Source organism: Manacus candei, unplaced genomic scaffold (genome assembly GCF_025592945.1).
Source record: "Manacus candei isolate 608988 ecotype Guabito, Panama unplaced genomic scaffold, ASM2559294v1 h1tg000045l, whole genome shotgun sequence".
Taxonomy (NCBI): domain Eukaryota; kingdom Metazoa; phylum Chordata; class Aves; order Passeriformes; family Pipridae; genus Manacus; species Manacus candei.
In genome coordinates, this window is record NW_026138093.1 from 930,440 (window position 1) to 945,265 (window position 14,826).

Genomic DNA, 14,826 nt, shown 5'->3' on the forward strand with positions numbered 1-14,826 from the left:
GAACCTTTAGGGAAAATGCATAAGGGAGAGAAAGAAAGACAGGATAAGGGTGAGGGAGAGTAAGGGAAAGCAAAGCTGAGAGTGGAAAGATGTCTATAGTCACTGCCCACGGGGTCCAGCATTGGAACTTGGGAGTTGCAGCTTCCATGTCTGTCAGTTGAAGTGGTGGCCTTGATCCGTTGGGGGTGGGGGAGGGAAGCCCCCACACTCGAAGAAGTTATGAGTTATTATATCCATGGATGGTGTCCCGGGCCATGCCACAAACCCCCAACATCTCCTGGGCCACAGCTCTCTGTTGGTGCTGTCTCTGCTGCCTTTCCTGCTGCCCACTCACAGTGGAGAAAAACTCTTTCAGCTCTTGGCCACAGTACTCGGCCCAGTTTAACACTGTTCCGACTTTCTACAGCCCCAGCCAGAGGGCTGGGGGGTCTTGACCCCCAACGGGGCTCCCTGGCCCCTCTCTCTCCTCGTGGTCTCAGACCATGGCTGCTGCTCTTCTTTCAGCTACATAATCTCTTCTTTTCCAACCTGTTGTGATATGTTTAACTTTGCAGGGGTGCTGATTGGGTCAACACCAAGAATACCACCTGCTGTGGTTAACCACTTTCCAACTCCAGGGGAAAACCCTTTTTAACCCAGGACAGTCATGAACCATTTCAGTCTCTGACACTCCTCACCTTGGCCAGTCAGTTCTTGGGAACAGCCCTGGCAGCCCAGCCCCCAAGGGCACACGATGTGCTGCTGGGCTGGAGAGGACCCTCCTCAGCCTGGGCAGCAGGGCTGCAGGGGGGGATTCCCTGCCCCTCCCCAGATGGGCCCTTCCTGCCCACCAGCTCCTGCTCCAAACGGCTCCCACACACCCTGGGCCACTTGTCCCACTTGGGCACTTGAGCTGCCCCAGGGCATCTCTGGGCAGTGGCCAGCTCTGGGACTGCTCTGGCAAGTCATGGCCTGAAGCCACGAGTGTGGAATTTAGGAAATAGTTGAAATCTCTGCAGAACAGAACTCTTGGTGACTGCTGAAGGCTTCATGAACAGCATTGCCACATCTTTTCTTTTTTTTTAAATTCATCAATTTTTTGTAGGTGAACACCAGGACTACGAGACTTGGAAAGAGCAACTTTAGACACGGGCCTGCTGCAGCAGCGACTTCCGGGATTGAGCAAAGCAGAAAAACAAGGGCCACTTGTGTTATTTATTGTAGGGGTTGCCCCCCCTGAGCTGTGTATTTTTCCCGACCCACGGGGGTCCCGGGGGTCAACCATGATGTTGCCTGAAAGCTGGGACTGCTCAGGGCTGGAGCTCAGCCCCAGCACAGCCTCTCCCAAAGAAGGACAGGGCAGAGGGGCTCTGGGCTGTGGGCAGCGAGAACCAGCTGGGCTGGCAGGTGGCTCCAGGGCACCTCTGGGGCTGTCAGAGAGGGGCTGTTCCAGGGCCCTTTGGGCTTCTGGGGGCTTCTTTGGTCTGATTCTGTAGGAGAGACACAGAACTGAGGCAAGAGCAGCAGGACTACAGCTCCTGGCCCCTCAGATGGACCAATGCGGCCGCTCAGCTGGGCTGTGCCAGCAGATGACAGCTCCCGGCATGCTGAGGATCCCGGCCCTTCCAGCTCGATCACCCTGGGTGCCATCCTCCTCCCCACTTCAGCCCTAAGGCCCCCCCAGGACTCCGCCAGCCTGGCAGGGTCACTCAGCCACCCCTGGGGCAGCTCGGGGTGCCGCGCAGGGGCCTGGGGTGTGGCGAAGGCCTTGGGAGAGCTCCTGAGCAACCCGGTGCTGGAAGAGCTGTTGAGTGGGGAAAAGCTCTTGCTGGTCAGTGGGAGAAAGAGAAAAGGTGACAAAAGCCATGGTTTCTGTTAAGTTTGAGCAAACGTTATGCATTTAATGTGACTGAAGGGCTCTGAGGCCAGGCTCTGTGGTGTGGGGACAGGAAAGGGATGTCCTGGGGGCACGCAGGGCTGTCTGAACATGGAGCTTCTTGAGATGTCCCGAGGAGACATGAGAGCAAAGTGGGACCTGGAGACACCCTGAGGGCAGCTGAGTGCCAAGGGCTGAGTCAGGCCTGTGTCCCCAGGGACACCCTGCCTGTTCCTGCCTGCGTGGTGGCTCCCTGGGACCCGTTGCTGGGGGCAGGTGCCATGTCAACAAGCACTGGGACCTGTTGCTAGCAGCCGGCAGCGTGTCACAGAGGGGCCCTTTGTGACACCCACTGCAGCAGGTGTGCTCAGCACGACCGTGGCCCACGGTGGGTCAGTGTCCGTCAGGACGGCGACCGGACAGGAGAGGAGTGCGGCGCTGGCGAGAAGCCCCCGACTGCAGTCCACATCTTGTCCACGACCCTTGGTGGCCCCGTGGGAACTTGGCGTTTTGCTGAGGCGTTTTGCCGAAGCATTTTTGCCTGAGGCATTTGGACTGAGGCCTTTTGGCCGAGGTGCTTTGCCTGAGGCACTTTGCCTTGGCCTTTGGGCTGAGGCACTTTGCCTTGGTCTTTTGGCTGAGGCCTTTTGCCTTGGCCTTTGGGCTGAGGCACTTTACCTTGGCCTTTTGACTGAGGCCTTTTGCCTCGGCCTTTGGGCTGAGGCACTTTGCCTTGGCCTTTGGGCTGAGGCACTTTGCTGAGGCCTTTTGGCTGCAGCCTTTTGCCTTGGCCTTTTGGTTGAGGCACTTTGCCTTGGCCTTTCGGCTGAGGCACTTTGCTTTGGCCTTTTGGCTGAGGCACTTTGCCTTGGCCTTTTGGCTGAGGCCTTTTGCTGAGGCCTTTTGCCTGAGGCGCTTTGCCTGAGGCGATTTGGCCGCAGCATTTTTCCCGAGGGTGTTCGACTCCACCATTCGGACGCCCTCCGTAGGCAGGCTCCCCTGTGTTCTTTGATTCACAGGATGGAGAGGAGACCCCCCGCCTGCCCCAGGCAGGCCTGGATGGAAGACAGCTCTTCCCAGGAGAGCCGCTCTCCAGGTCTGCAACTGCCGTCCTCCTACGAGGTGACCACCATGCAGCCTCTGAAGCTTGGTGAGTGAGGGGCCCTGTGGGGCTGGGCAGGGCTGGGGCCCACCACCACACCCTGTAGCACACCGGGATCCCACTTTCCTGGTCAGTTGACAGTGGGGGTCCTGGAGTCAGCCGTGATGTTGCCTGAAAGCTGGGACTGCTCAGGGCTGGAGCGTGGCCCCAGCACAGCCTCTCCCAAAGAAGGACAGGGCAGAGGGACTCTGGGCTGTGGGCAGCGAGGGCCAGCTGGGCTGGCAGGAGGCAGCCGTGCTGTGGGAGCCTGGGCCTTTCCTGCCTGTCTGCCATTGCCTTCCTCAGCCTGGGGCACTGGGGCTTTCCCAGGCATGGCAGCTCCTCTGCCGGGCACCCTCCAGCCAGGAGCTGCAAGGGAAGGCTGTGCCAAGGCAGTGGGCAGAGAGCTGGGTGGAGGGCAGATATCCTTTGCTCCCTCCTCTCGCTGGACCCTCTGCAGCTCTCCCTGCTCTTTCACCCCTTAGATTCCAGCTGGTTGCCCATCTACAAGGAGGAGCAGGAAGCTGTTGATTCCATCCTGGCCTTTGTCACCAGCCCCAACAAGGTAACTGCAGCCAGCTGGAGGGCGGCTGTGCTGCTGTCTGCTGGCAGGGGCTGTGCTGCCAGGCTACTGGAGGGGTGCTGGCAGGGCAGGGCTGCTTCTCCCACAGGGCACTGCACCCCCAGTGCTGCGGTCCTGCTGGCTGTGTCCGCCCACTCACAATCCATGTTTGTGTCTCTGTCCCCTGGCTGTCAGGAGGAGAGAGACAAGGCCACATTTCTTCAGAGCATCTCCGTGCTGTGCCGAAGCGCCTTGAACCACGGCCTGACCCAGGGCCTGGACCTGTTCTGTGACATGTACCAGCTGTCAGAGAACATCAAGGTGAGGGCACTCTGGGCAATGTGGCGAAGGGAGCAAAGCCCCCTGGCACAGGCAGCCTGTGTGGACAGCACTTGGGCGGGTCAGGGACTGGAGGCCCTGGGTGCTGGCAGCTGCCAGCAGGTGCCATCCCGCCTGTGCTCTGCAGGCGCTGCTGGAAGAAGAGCCAAGGGACCAGCTGTGCACAGACCTTCGGCATCTTTCCATGCTGGCCCTGGAGAAATTGAGGTACCTGCCCATCCGTCACAGACCCCCTGGCTCAGAGGTCCGATGCCACCCGCACGAGTTGTCGAGGGGCTGCTCCCAGCACCCGTATGCAACCAGTGTCCTGCCCTCTCCCTGCAGCTTGGTGGACACAGCGCTGGAGGGCAAAGCCAAAAACCTCCTCCATGCGTGTTTCTCAAGTGTCTTCTGGCTGCCTGCAGAGAAGGAAATGCCAAAAGAGGACCTTGCCCTCTACATCAAGGTAAGTGCTGGGGGAGCTCCAGGGGCCTCCAGCCCCTCTGGCCTGCTCCCTGGCTATCCCATGGTGCCACAGGAGCAGGGATCCCAGGCAGGGCAGGGTACTTCCCCCCCTCGTGCCTCTGTCCCCTTCCCGTGGGCCTGGCTGCATCCTGTGCCACAGGCTGCTCTGCCCTCGCAGATTGTCTATGCCCATGTCTCTCCCGGGAAGTGTGGGCATCCTCCTCCTCCTCCTGTGGCACGGGGGGTTCAGATGGCTCTCCTGGGGCTGGGAGGAACAGCAGAATGACTGCCATTGCTCTCTGTGTTCCTTGCAGACCCTGAACTCCATGGACAGCATGCTGAGGACAATGGTGCTCAGCTTTCCTGCCTCTCGAGTCAGCGAGGAGCTGCAGGGCATCTTGGAGGTCTGGCACAAGCAAAAAGGGGGGGAGTCCCAGAGCTGTTCCTCACCCTGGAGGGGAGGGTTTACCCACTCCTGACTGAGTGGTGCCTAGAGCAGTGCTGAACAGGCAGAGTACCCTGCAGGGAGGGTGCCCACCTCCTGTGGGGAAGCAGGGGCAGGCCCCAGGCTCTTGTGGAGCACAGGGGCTGCAGAGGGTGGCACCTGCCCTCCTGCCTGGCCATGAGGTTGGCTTTGGGGCCTTTGTGCCCGACCTGGGTGGGAATCCAGGGGCAGACACCCCACTGCAGGCTTTGCTGGAGGGGAGAGGAAGCCTTGAGGGATGGGGCGAGTGCAGCCCAGGAGTGGAGCTGTGCTGCTGCTGGTGTTGGAGTCTGCTCCCAGGGCTCACCCGCTGCTTCTCTTGTCCCAGCTGCTGCTGGACTTCACCAGATCCGAGAGAGAGGCTGTGAGGGAGAGGGCCATGGCAAGGATCGATGTGCTGGCCTGTGTGCTGTCCGACTATTCCACTCTGCAGGTAAGGACCAGGCCCCCTCCAGCCAGGCCATGCCCCCATCCCTGCTGCTCTCCAGGCCAGGGCTGCTGCCCACATGGCTGCTCTGAGAGACGGGGACGCAGGGCTCTGCAAAGCCTGATCTCCCCAGGAATCCAGCCCTGGGCAGACTCTCGAAAGGGGGGCTTTGGCACCACCTTTGTGCCCTCAGCCCTTCTGCTCATGCCTCCCTCATCAAGGCCCATGCCAACGTCAGAAGAGGCACTGCTGGACCTGTCTGCTCTGGGGAGATCCAGCTCCCATTCCTAGGAAAGCTGCTGGGACGTCTCATCCTTTTCCGGTTCTCTGAGGAGCAGACAAGCTGTGCAGCTTTCCATGCTCTTTTTGCCCTGGCTGAGTTCATCTGTAAGTAAAATAGGCAGAGCAGTGCTGGGCTTCATCTACTCTGCACACAGACATCTCCTGAGAGATCTGCTTCCTGACCCCCTTTGCCCCTCCCAACTGCTTCCCAGAGCTTCCCAGCTGCCACTTTGCTGCAGAGGCTGAGCGCTCTGCTCAAGGCCAGGATCTGTTTGCTGCTGCTCTCCTTCCTCCCCTTCCTTTCAGGATTTTGCAGCCTGCTGGTTTGTGGGTCCCACAGCCAAAGCCCCTCTTGACTTCCCTGTCCCAAAGCCACGTCTTCCCTGGTGGGGAAGAGCAGATCCCCCACCCTGGCTGGTCCCTCCAGTGCCTGTAGCAAGAAGCTGTTCCTGATGCCCTCCCAAAATCCTGGACTGCTCCTGTCCTGCCCCCTTGCCAGCAGATGCCAGGGCAGTTTGGTGAGCTTACTGGCAAAGCTGCTCTGCCTTCCTGACTCTTGTGTGTTTGCCCTGGTGTTTAGTTGAATCCAGGCTAAAGGACAGAGCAGGCCAAGTCCACCGGGAAGCCGTGACCACCTCCGCGCTGTGTTCTCTGAGCGCCAGGGACTGTGCCAAGGTAAGGAGCTGTGCCCTTGCTGGGACTCCTGTCCGTGGCACCAGCAGGGCACTGCTGTGAGCCAAAGGACCCCACAGCAATGGGGCTGGCGTGCACTCAGCTCCCTGGGGAGAGGGTTCCTGCCATCCTTGAGCAGGGACAGCACGAGGGCTGCACTCCAGTGGCCCAGCAGCAGCTTCAGCCCCAGTAGGAGCTCCAGTGCTCCTGGCCACCAGCAAGTCCCTGGTTCTCGGTGGGGCCAGCAGCCTGTGCCCATGAGCCCTCCTCCCCCAGCAGGAGGGCCCTCTCTGCTCATCCTCTGCCATGCAGGGACTGCAGGCACTGCTGCCAGCTTTGCTGTGGGCACTGCTGTCAGCAGTGGTGGGCACGTCCGACCAGGGCCGCTCGAGCTGCTCAGCCAAGCAGCACCATCAGGGCACTCAGCGTGACGTGTCTTCCTTCCTTGCTGCCATAGGCCTTTGGAAAATACCTGCAGTCCCACGAGAGGACGGATGTCATCCTCGTGGCCATCGAGGCATTGGGAGATGCCAGCATCCTCGACCAGTAGGTGCCCAGCAGCCTGCTGGATGTGGCCTTGGAGGACCCGGACGTCTGGCTGACAGATGTAAGTGGGCTGTGGCTGCATTGTCGTGCCCTTCAGCCCTCTTGGGCCTTGTTCCTCCCTGCATCCCTCCCTCCCGAGCACAGGGGACTTGGGCCCCCCCAAGCCACCTCAAGGCTGCAGAGAGGAATGGGAAGGGCAACTGAGCACATGGTTGCACTCCGGGGGCAGTGCCATCCTCACCTGTGTTCCCTGCAGGCGCCCAAGATAGTCAGCAGCATCCTTGAGAGCCTGCCATACTGCAGCACACAGGCAGCGCGGGAGAAAGCGGAGTCACTGCTTCACCTGATGACCAACCTGTACCCCACCACAGTGGTCATCCTCCTGTGCAAGGCAGCTCTTCAAGGAGACAGGTACTGGCCCTGATGGCCTTGAGGGTGGGCTTGTCCCCTGTGGGGAGAGGGACCCCGAGACTCTCTGGCTGCCAGAGCCAAGGAACGCTGCAGGACAGCCTGCAGAGTCAGGCCCTCCATCCCCCCACGCTTTCCAGCCCTGCTTCACAGCAGCCAAAGCTGGCCCAGCCAGCCCAGAGCCAGCACGGTGCTCCAGCCCCACGGGGAACACGCCCTCAGCCCCGTCCTGCCCGCGCGGGCAGGGCCCCCGGGGACACGCAGCCAGGGCTCCAAGGGGCAGGTTCTGGGGGGCTGCTCCAGGCCACAGCCCTGTGGCTGAGGCAGCCCTGCTGACAGTGCTCTGCCTTCTCTGCCTTCCAGCACTGCGCCGGAGCTGTGGGAGCTGATGTCCTCCATGCCGGAGACACTGGCCAAGATCTTGGAGGGCTTTGCCAACCTGCTGCACAGACAGTGCTTCCGCTGCTCCGCAGAAGGCCCCCGCACCCAGCCCATGGCTGTGAGGGACCACCAAAGGCCCTGGTCCCCTCCCACCAGCCCTGCAGGCTCTGCGGGCCCCTCACGGCTCTGTTTGCTCCTGCAGTCATCCTCCAGGAAGGCTGAGTGGGAGGAGTTGGCTGAGGAGCCTGACCTCGAGAGCCATCAGGGCTGTCCAAACGTGAGGACGGCCAGGCTGCTGCTGGAAGGGCTCGTTGGGCTGTCGCACAGAGCCGAGATGGTGAGCAGGGCGGTGTCAGGGGCAGCCCTGTCGGCAAACGGGGGCTGGGGCTGGGTGGAAAGCAGTGGCTTGGCCTGGCCTGGGACTCACAATGTGGGGTGACTGCTCCAAACGCACTCCCTGCCATGGTAGGGCCTGGGGTGGCTGCCTGGGGAGCTTTTCAGGCACGACCCTCTTCACCCAATGGACATTCTCTTCTCTCTACAGGCCAGAAACATTGAACTCTTCCTGCCGGGCATGATGAAGATCCTGCAAGTTGGCAGCGAAGATGCCAAGATGAAGATCCTGCTGGCCTTGCGAAACGTTCTGCGTCAGCTGAAGAAGAGCAAGGCCAGCTTCATCGCTGTGCAGCTTGTGGGGAGGCTCCTGCCCCTCTTTGACTCGGTAAGGCTGATGTGGAGCCTGAGCCCCTCAGATGGGAACTGGGCAATGACAGCTGCCCTGCAGCCCAGCCCTGCGAGCAGCACTTGGAGCCAGATCTGCTCCCCTGGGCTCTCCTGGGATGGCTTCTGGGCCGTGCAGCCCAGTGCTGCTTCTTCTGGGATGTGAGGCCGCAGCCGCTGCCCTCCCCGCAGCCATGATCAGGGCCCTCTTCACTGTGGGCAGGGAGCTGCTGTTTGCAAAGCTCCCTTTTCCTGCTTCCTGCCAGGAGTGCAGCGAGCTGCGAGAGCTCTCCATCCGCATGCTCACAGAGCTGCTGCAGTTGGTGGTCGGCAGGGATGAGAAGAAGATGAGGAAGGAGGTGTGGCGAGCACTGGTGCCTCTCCTCTTCCGCATGAGCGACCAGGTCCCCAGCGTGGCCAAGGTACAGCGCTGAAGGCTGAGCCCTGACACACAGAGGGCTGAGCTGACACCCCCAGGGCTCCTGGGCATCGGGGCAAGGGCAGCTGGCAGTGGGCAACGCTCCCCCAGCACAGCCAAAGAAGCTGGCACGGCCCTGTGCAGCACCTGCCCTGCCTGCTCCTGCAGGGCTCGGCAGCAGCCCCTGACTCCCACGGCCTGAGCAGGGGCATCCCCACAGGCTGTGTCAGAGGCCAGGCCTTTGAGCTTCCACGCCTGTCCCCCAGGGCTGTCCCCAAAAGGCTCCCAGACTTTTGGGCTAGGGCATGTCCCAGATTCCTAAAGGCAGGATCCCCCCAGGAACAAAACCAAGATGTCTCCTTGCCCAGGCCCCCGGGCCATCTCTCAGCTCATGCTGTCCCGCAGGCCTCCAGGGAAGCCCTTCTTGCTGCCGCCGAGCTGCTGAAGTGGAAGACACTCAAGCACCTGCTGCAGAGAGAGCGGCTGTGGGAGCTTGGAGCGTGCTTGGTAAGGACAAGCTGAGGGGCCCGGGCTGGGGGAGGGCTGCTCCCATCCCATGTCTGGGCTGGGGGCTCTGCAGCTGGGCAGAGCCTGGAGCTGCATCCCTGTTACTGCCCTCAAGAACAGAGTCCCAATGCTCTTCTGCTGGCCCCTGTCCCCTCCCTGTAGCCAGCAGGAGGGGAGGCCTCTCTGTCCCAGGAGGTGCTGGCAGGAGGCACTGCTCCAGCCAACTGCCCCAGTGACAGCCCTGGAGAGACATGCCTTGTTCTCTCTGCAGCTTCAGAACAGCAGGAGCAGGGCTGAAGACTTCATCCACCAGAGCCTGCCCTACCTGCAGGACCCTCAGGCCAACGTGCGCCTGGCGGCCGTCAGGTTCATTGGTGAGTGCCAGCCCCTGCGGTGCCTCTGGGGCAGCCTGGCCCCTGTGCCACTGCTGCCCCAGCAACGAGGGGCAGTCCTGGGACTGCCCCAGCCGCGGCCACCCCGGGCAGGGTCTTGCCTCCCTCTGCCAGCCTTGCCCACGCAGCGGGGCTTGGTGGCCGCCTTGCTCAGTCCCACTGCCCTGAGCTTCTGGGGGCTCCTGGGCTCAGCCCTGCCGAGGGGGAGGAGGGTAGGACTGGGGGCCCTGCTGCTGGGAGCAGGCTGGGGAGCAGGGGCTAATGGAGCTCTGTGCTCAGGACTCATCACACGGCGCCTGAGGGAGCAGACCACGGAGAGTCAGGCTGACATCCTGAGCGGTGAGTGGGGAGTGTGGTCTGTCGGGAATCCAGAGGGTCTCTGCAGACATGGGGTTTTATCTGGGCTCTGTTTCTCTCTGTCACAGCACTTCAGCCCTTGGAGAAAGACTGGGACATCTCTGTCAGCTCCCTGGCAGCTCGGACAGCCTCCATTCTGAGGAGTCCTTTCGTACAGCAAAGACCAAGAGGCCTCCTGCGAGCACTGCGCTGCTGCTGGCCGTGAGCCCGGCAGAGGTGCAGCTTGCCTTGGCTAAAGGACTGGGGATGAATAAAGCTGCAACAATGTGCCCAAAGCCCTGGTGTCCTTCAGCTGCACGGTGCTGAGTGTGCCGAGCCGACCGTGTCCTTCCTGGGCTGTCCCGCAGGCAGCGGGATGCTCCCCCCTCAGCACCCCTGGCCCCAGGCTTGTGGGACAAGCTGAGCCCTGGCTGGGGCTTTCCCCGGGAGAAGCCGCCTTGGCTAAAGGACAAGCTGCTGCCCGAGCCTTCTCACCCCATTTCAGGGCCACTGCCAATGTCACCCTGCCCTCTGCTGGTGTGAAGCTATTCCCCCTTGTCCTGTCACTCTAGGCACTCTAGGCCCATCTCCAGCTCCCTTGGAGCCTCTTTTAGGCACTGGAAGGGGCTGCAAGGTCACCCCAAAACCTTCTCTTCTCCAGCCTGGGCAACCAAAGTTATCCCTGTGTCCCCACACAGTGCCCGATTCTGTGACCCCTGTGTCCTCCCAGGCCCAGCACCCCAGGAGGTGGCACAGCAGCAAGCCCTTGAATTGTAGCTGCAGAGTCCCACGTTTCCTTGGTGGACTCCAAATTGCATCTCCGGTACTCCAAAATGCCCCACTGAGCCCTGCACTGCAGCTGTGCAGCCTCAAAGGGTCTCCGGTGGACCCCCTAGGCATAGAAGGATGGAATCATGAAGGAACGCTCAGCCCTGAGTGGGCTGCAGAGGATCCCAGAGCTCCTGGGAAGTGCTGGGGCTGCAGAGCTTGAAGCTGGAAATGAGTGAAGAGCTCTGTATTACACTTGTGGCATGGAAAGCCCTGGCAGGGTGGTTTCTGCTGGGGGGCCTGGGGTGCACTGAAGGCCTCAGGAGGCTTTGTGTGTGATCATGAGGAAGCTTTTCTTGATGGAAATGGTTGTCAGGCATTGGAAGGGGCTGCCCGGAGAGCTGGTGGAATCCCCATCCCTGGAGGTATCCAAGACAAGACTGGACATGGCACTCCCTCAGTGCTCTGCTCTAGTGGACAAGGTGGGGATGGGTGCAAGTTGGGACTCGATGATTTTGCAGGTCTTTGCCAACCTAAATGGTTCTGTGATTGTATGATCTGACCTGAAGACAGCTGCAGGGCAGGTGGAGGAGTCCTGTGGTGGGACTGTGGCCAAGAGGCCTCTCCTGGCTGCAGAAGAGCAAACCGTGGGCTTTTGTGTCCGTCGAGGGTCAAGGGAGGGCTCGTGAGGTTCCAAGGAAGGGTGAGGGAGGGGGATGAAGGGGTACTGCGGGGATCAGGGGACAAACTGTGGCCTCTGGAGCACATCAAAAGGTACCTTAGGGTGCTGAGGGGGCAAACGACCCAGGCTGAGGCAGCCCCAGCACAAGAGAGGGTTCAGAGAAGACTTGTGGGATGAGAAGAGTTTTAGGCCTGGAGGGCCCGGAAGGGAAAATGAACAAGTCCTGAGGGAATGGGATGGAAATTCAAAGTGGGGGACTCTTTGCCAAGATAACCTTGCCCACGTCTTTCCTGGACTGCCAGTTGTCCCCACTGGCTGTCCCCAGGCAGTGTGGATGCCCACACCAGCCCCCCAGGGCAGAACGGGGCTCTGAAGGTGCCTGAGCGAGGTCACACTGGGCAGCAGCTCCAGGGCACCTCTGGAACTGTCAGAGAGGGGCTGTTCCAGGGCCTTTTGGGCTTCTGGGGGCTTCTTTGGTCTGATTTTGTAGAAGAGACACAGAACTGAGGCAAGAGCAGCAGCACTACAGCTCCTGGCCCCTCAGATGGACCAGTGTGGCCACTCAGCTGGGCTGTGCCAGCAGATGACAGCTCCCAGCATGCTGAGGATCCCGGCCCTTCCAGCTGGATCCCCCTGGGTGCCATCCCCCCCCCCTCAGCCCTAAACCCCCCCAGGACTCCACCAGCCTGGCAGGGCCACTCAGCCACCCCTGGGGCAGCTCGGGGTGCCATGCAGGGACCTGGGGTGCGGTGAAGGCCTTGGGAGGGCTCCTGAGCAGCCCAGTGCTGGAAGAGCTGTTGAGTGGGGCAAAGCTCTTGCTGGTTAGTGGGAGAAAGAGAAAAGGCAACAAAAGCCATGGTTTCTGTTAAGTTTGAGCAAATGTTATGCATTTAATGTGACTGAAGGGCTCTGAGGCCAGGCTCTGTGGTGTGGGGACAGGAAAGAGGTGTCCTGGGGGTACGCAGGGCTGTCTGAACATGGAGCTTCTTGAGATGTCCCGAGGAGACATGAGAGCAAAGTGGGGCCTGGAGACTCTCTGAGGGCAGATGAGTGCCAAGGGCTGAGTCAGGCCTGTGTCCCCAGGGACACCCTGCCTGTTCCAACCTGCGTGGTGGTTCCCTGGGACCCGTTGCTGGGGGCAGGTGCCATGTCAACAAGCACTGGGACCTGTTGCTAGCAGCTGGCAGCGTGTCACAGAGGGGCCTTTTGTGACACCCACTGCAGCAGGTGTGCTCAGCACGACCGTGGCCCACGGTGGGTCAGTGTCCGTCAGGACGGCGACCGGACAGGAGAGGAGTGCGGTGCTGGCGAGAAGCCCCCGACTGCAGTCCACGTCTTGTCCACGACCCCAGGTGGCCCCGTGGGAACTTGGCGTTTTGCTGAGGCGTTTTGCCGAAGCGTTTTTACCTGAGGCATTTGGGCCGAGGCCTTTTGGCCGAGGCGCTTTGCCTGAGGCACTTTGCCTTGGCCTTTGGGCTGAGGTGCTTTGCCTTGGTCTTTTGGCTGAGGCCTTTTGCCTTAGCCTTTTGGCTGAGGCTCTTTGCCTCGGCCTTTTGGCTGAGGCACTTTGCCTTGGCCTTTTGGCTGAGGCACTTTGCCTTGACCTTTTGGCTGAGGCACTTTGCTGAGGCCTTTTGGCTGAGGCACTTTGCTGAGGCCTTTTACCTGAGGCCTTTTGCCTGAGGCGATTTGACCACGGCATTTTTCCCGAGGGTGTTCGACTCCACCATTCGGACGCCCTCCGTAGGCAGGCTCCCCTGTGTTCTTTGATTCACAGGATGGAGAAGAGACCTCCCACCTGCCCCAGGCAGGCCTGGATGGAAGACAGCTCTTCCCAGGAGAGCCACTCTCCAGGTCTGCAGCTTCTGTCCTCCTGTGAGGTGACCACCATGCAGCCCCTGAAGCTCGGCGAGTGAGGGGCCCTGTGGGGCTGGGCAGGGCTGGGGCCCACCACCACACCCTGTAGCACACCAGGATCCCACTTTCCTGGCCAACTGACAACGCGGGTCCTGGGGGTCAGCCATAATGCTGCCTGAAAGCTGGGACTGCTCAGGGCTGGAGTGTGGCCCCAGCACAGCCTCTCCCAAAGAAGTCATGTGTAGGTTTGAACCTGGCTTCCTGCCAAGTCCCCGAGACCCAGTGAAAAAGCTAACTTCCCAGAGAGAAAAAAAAAAACCAAATAGCAGAACTAGAGTAAAAATATAGATGTACATATATCACAGTTATATCCAGTAAGAATACTCATCACGGCTGGGCTTCGCAAACGAAGATTTGGGGAGGGCACTACCCAAGTTTGTTGCAAGAGCGTTGGTGGCTGAAAAGGCCAATATGAGATAGACATGTCCTGTTGCAAAAGGTACAGTAGAAAGACTCCTTAGGTGGTATATTCTGCAGGACACAATTCTTTCTGCATTGTCTTTTCTCCTCAAGGGTGATCCTGCGTGCGTTCTCAAAAGCATCAGCAGCGTTATAGATGGTGTTTCTCCAGGCCTCCCGATTTGAGGCCAGAGCAGACCAGTTATGGTGGTCAATATGGCCAAGGTTGAGATGTTGTTTCAGGGAGTCCTTGTATCTTCTCTTTGGGGCTCCTCTCTTGCAACAGCCGGTGGCAAGTTCACCATAGAGCAGGATCTAGGGAGGCGGTGGTTGGTCCTTCATGCTGGAGACGTGCCCTGCCCATCACAGCTGTGTTCTCAGCAACATGACCTCAATACTTGTGACTGCTGCTTGTTCTAGAACAGATGTATTGGTCACATAATCTGACCAGTGGATGTTTAGGATTGTGCAGAGGCAGCATTGACGAAAGCGTTCTAGGAGTCGCAGCTGGTGGTGGTAGATGACCCAGGATTCAGATCCGTAGAAGAGAGTAGACAGCACTGTGGCTCTGTAAACACTGATCTCTGTACTTTTCTTCAGGTGTTTGTTTCGCCAAACTCTTTTATGAAGCTTTCCAAAAGCACTGTATGCCTTTGCTAACCTGTTGTCTATCTCCCCATTAATCTTACCATCCGAGGAGATGAGGCTACCTAGGTATGCTGGGTTGTATCTGCTCCCAAATCACACCCAGGGACAGTTTCACAAAGGTGCAGAAGGAGGGTTTGAGGTACAATTGAAGAGCTGAGTTCAAGGAATGTGGATGCATTTTTGTGGTGCTGGTTGAGCAGCCTGGGTCCATAAGAGTAATGTCAGACAAAATAACTTTGCTCCTGCAGGATTCTGTGTGTGGAATGTGTGAAACGTGGTTGTTCTTCTGGTAGGATAAGAAGTTTTGCCTTCATTGCTGTATCTAAAACAGGGTCTGGGGCTTGTGTAAACTGAATCCATCAGGCTCCATGAAACCATCCCACCTTCACCCTGCTGGAGTCTGTCCGGGTGCTCTGGTGCTTTGGCACGGTGTCATCCAGGGAGAATTTGAGCAATAAGGAACTGGGCTACAAGGCAGGTTTACAAAGAGTTCTACAA

General features: G+C 59.7%; 1 long non-coding RNA gene and 1 pseudogene across 1 annotated transcript; both read left to right on the plus strand.

The window, feature by feature from the left end:
- Positions 1-14,826, plus strand: part of LOC127474808 (uncharacterized) — a 1,366,245-nt pseudogene that overhangs the window by 830,530 nt on the left and 520,889 nt on the right.
- LOC127474982 (uncharacterized) lies at positions 2,262-12,965 on the plus strand. Its single transcript, XR_007906039.1, has 3 exons — positions 2,262-2,341; positions 12,717-12,845; positions 12,927-12,965. It is a non-coding gene; the product is annotated as an uncharacterized LOC127474982 (long non-coding RNA).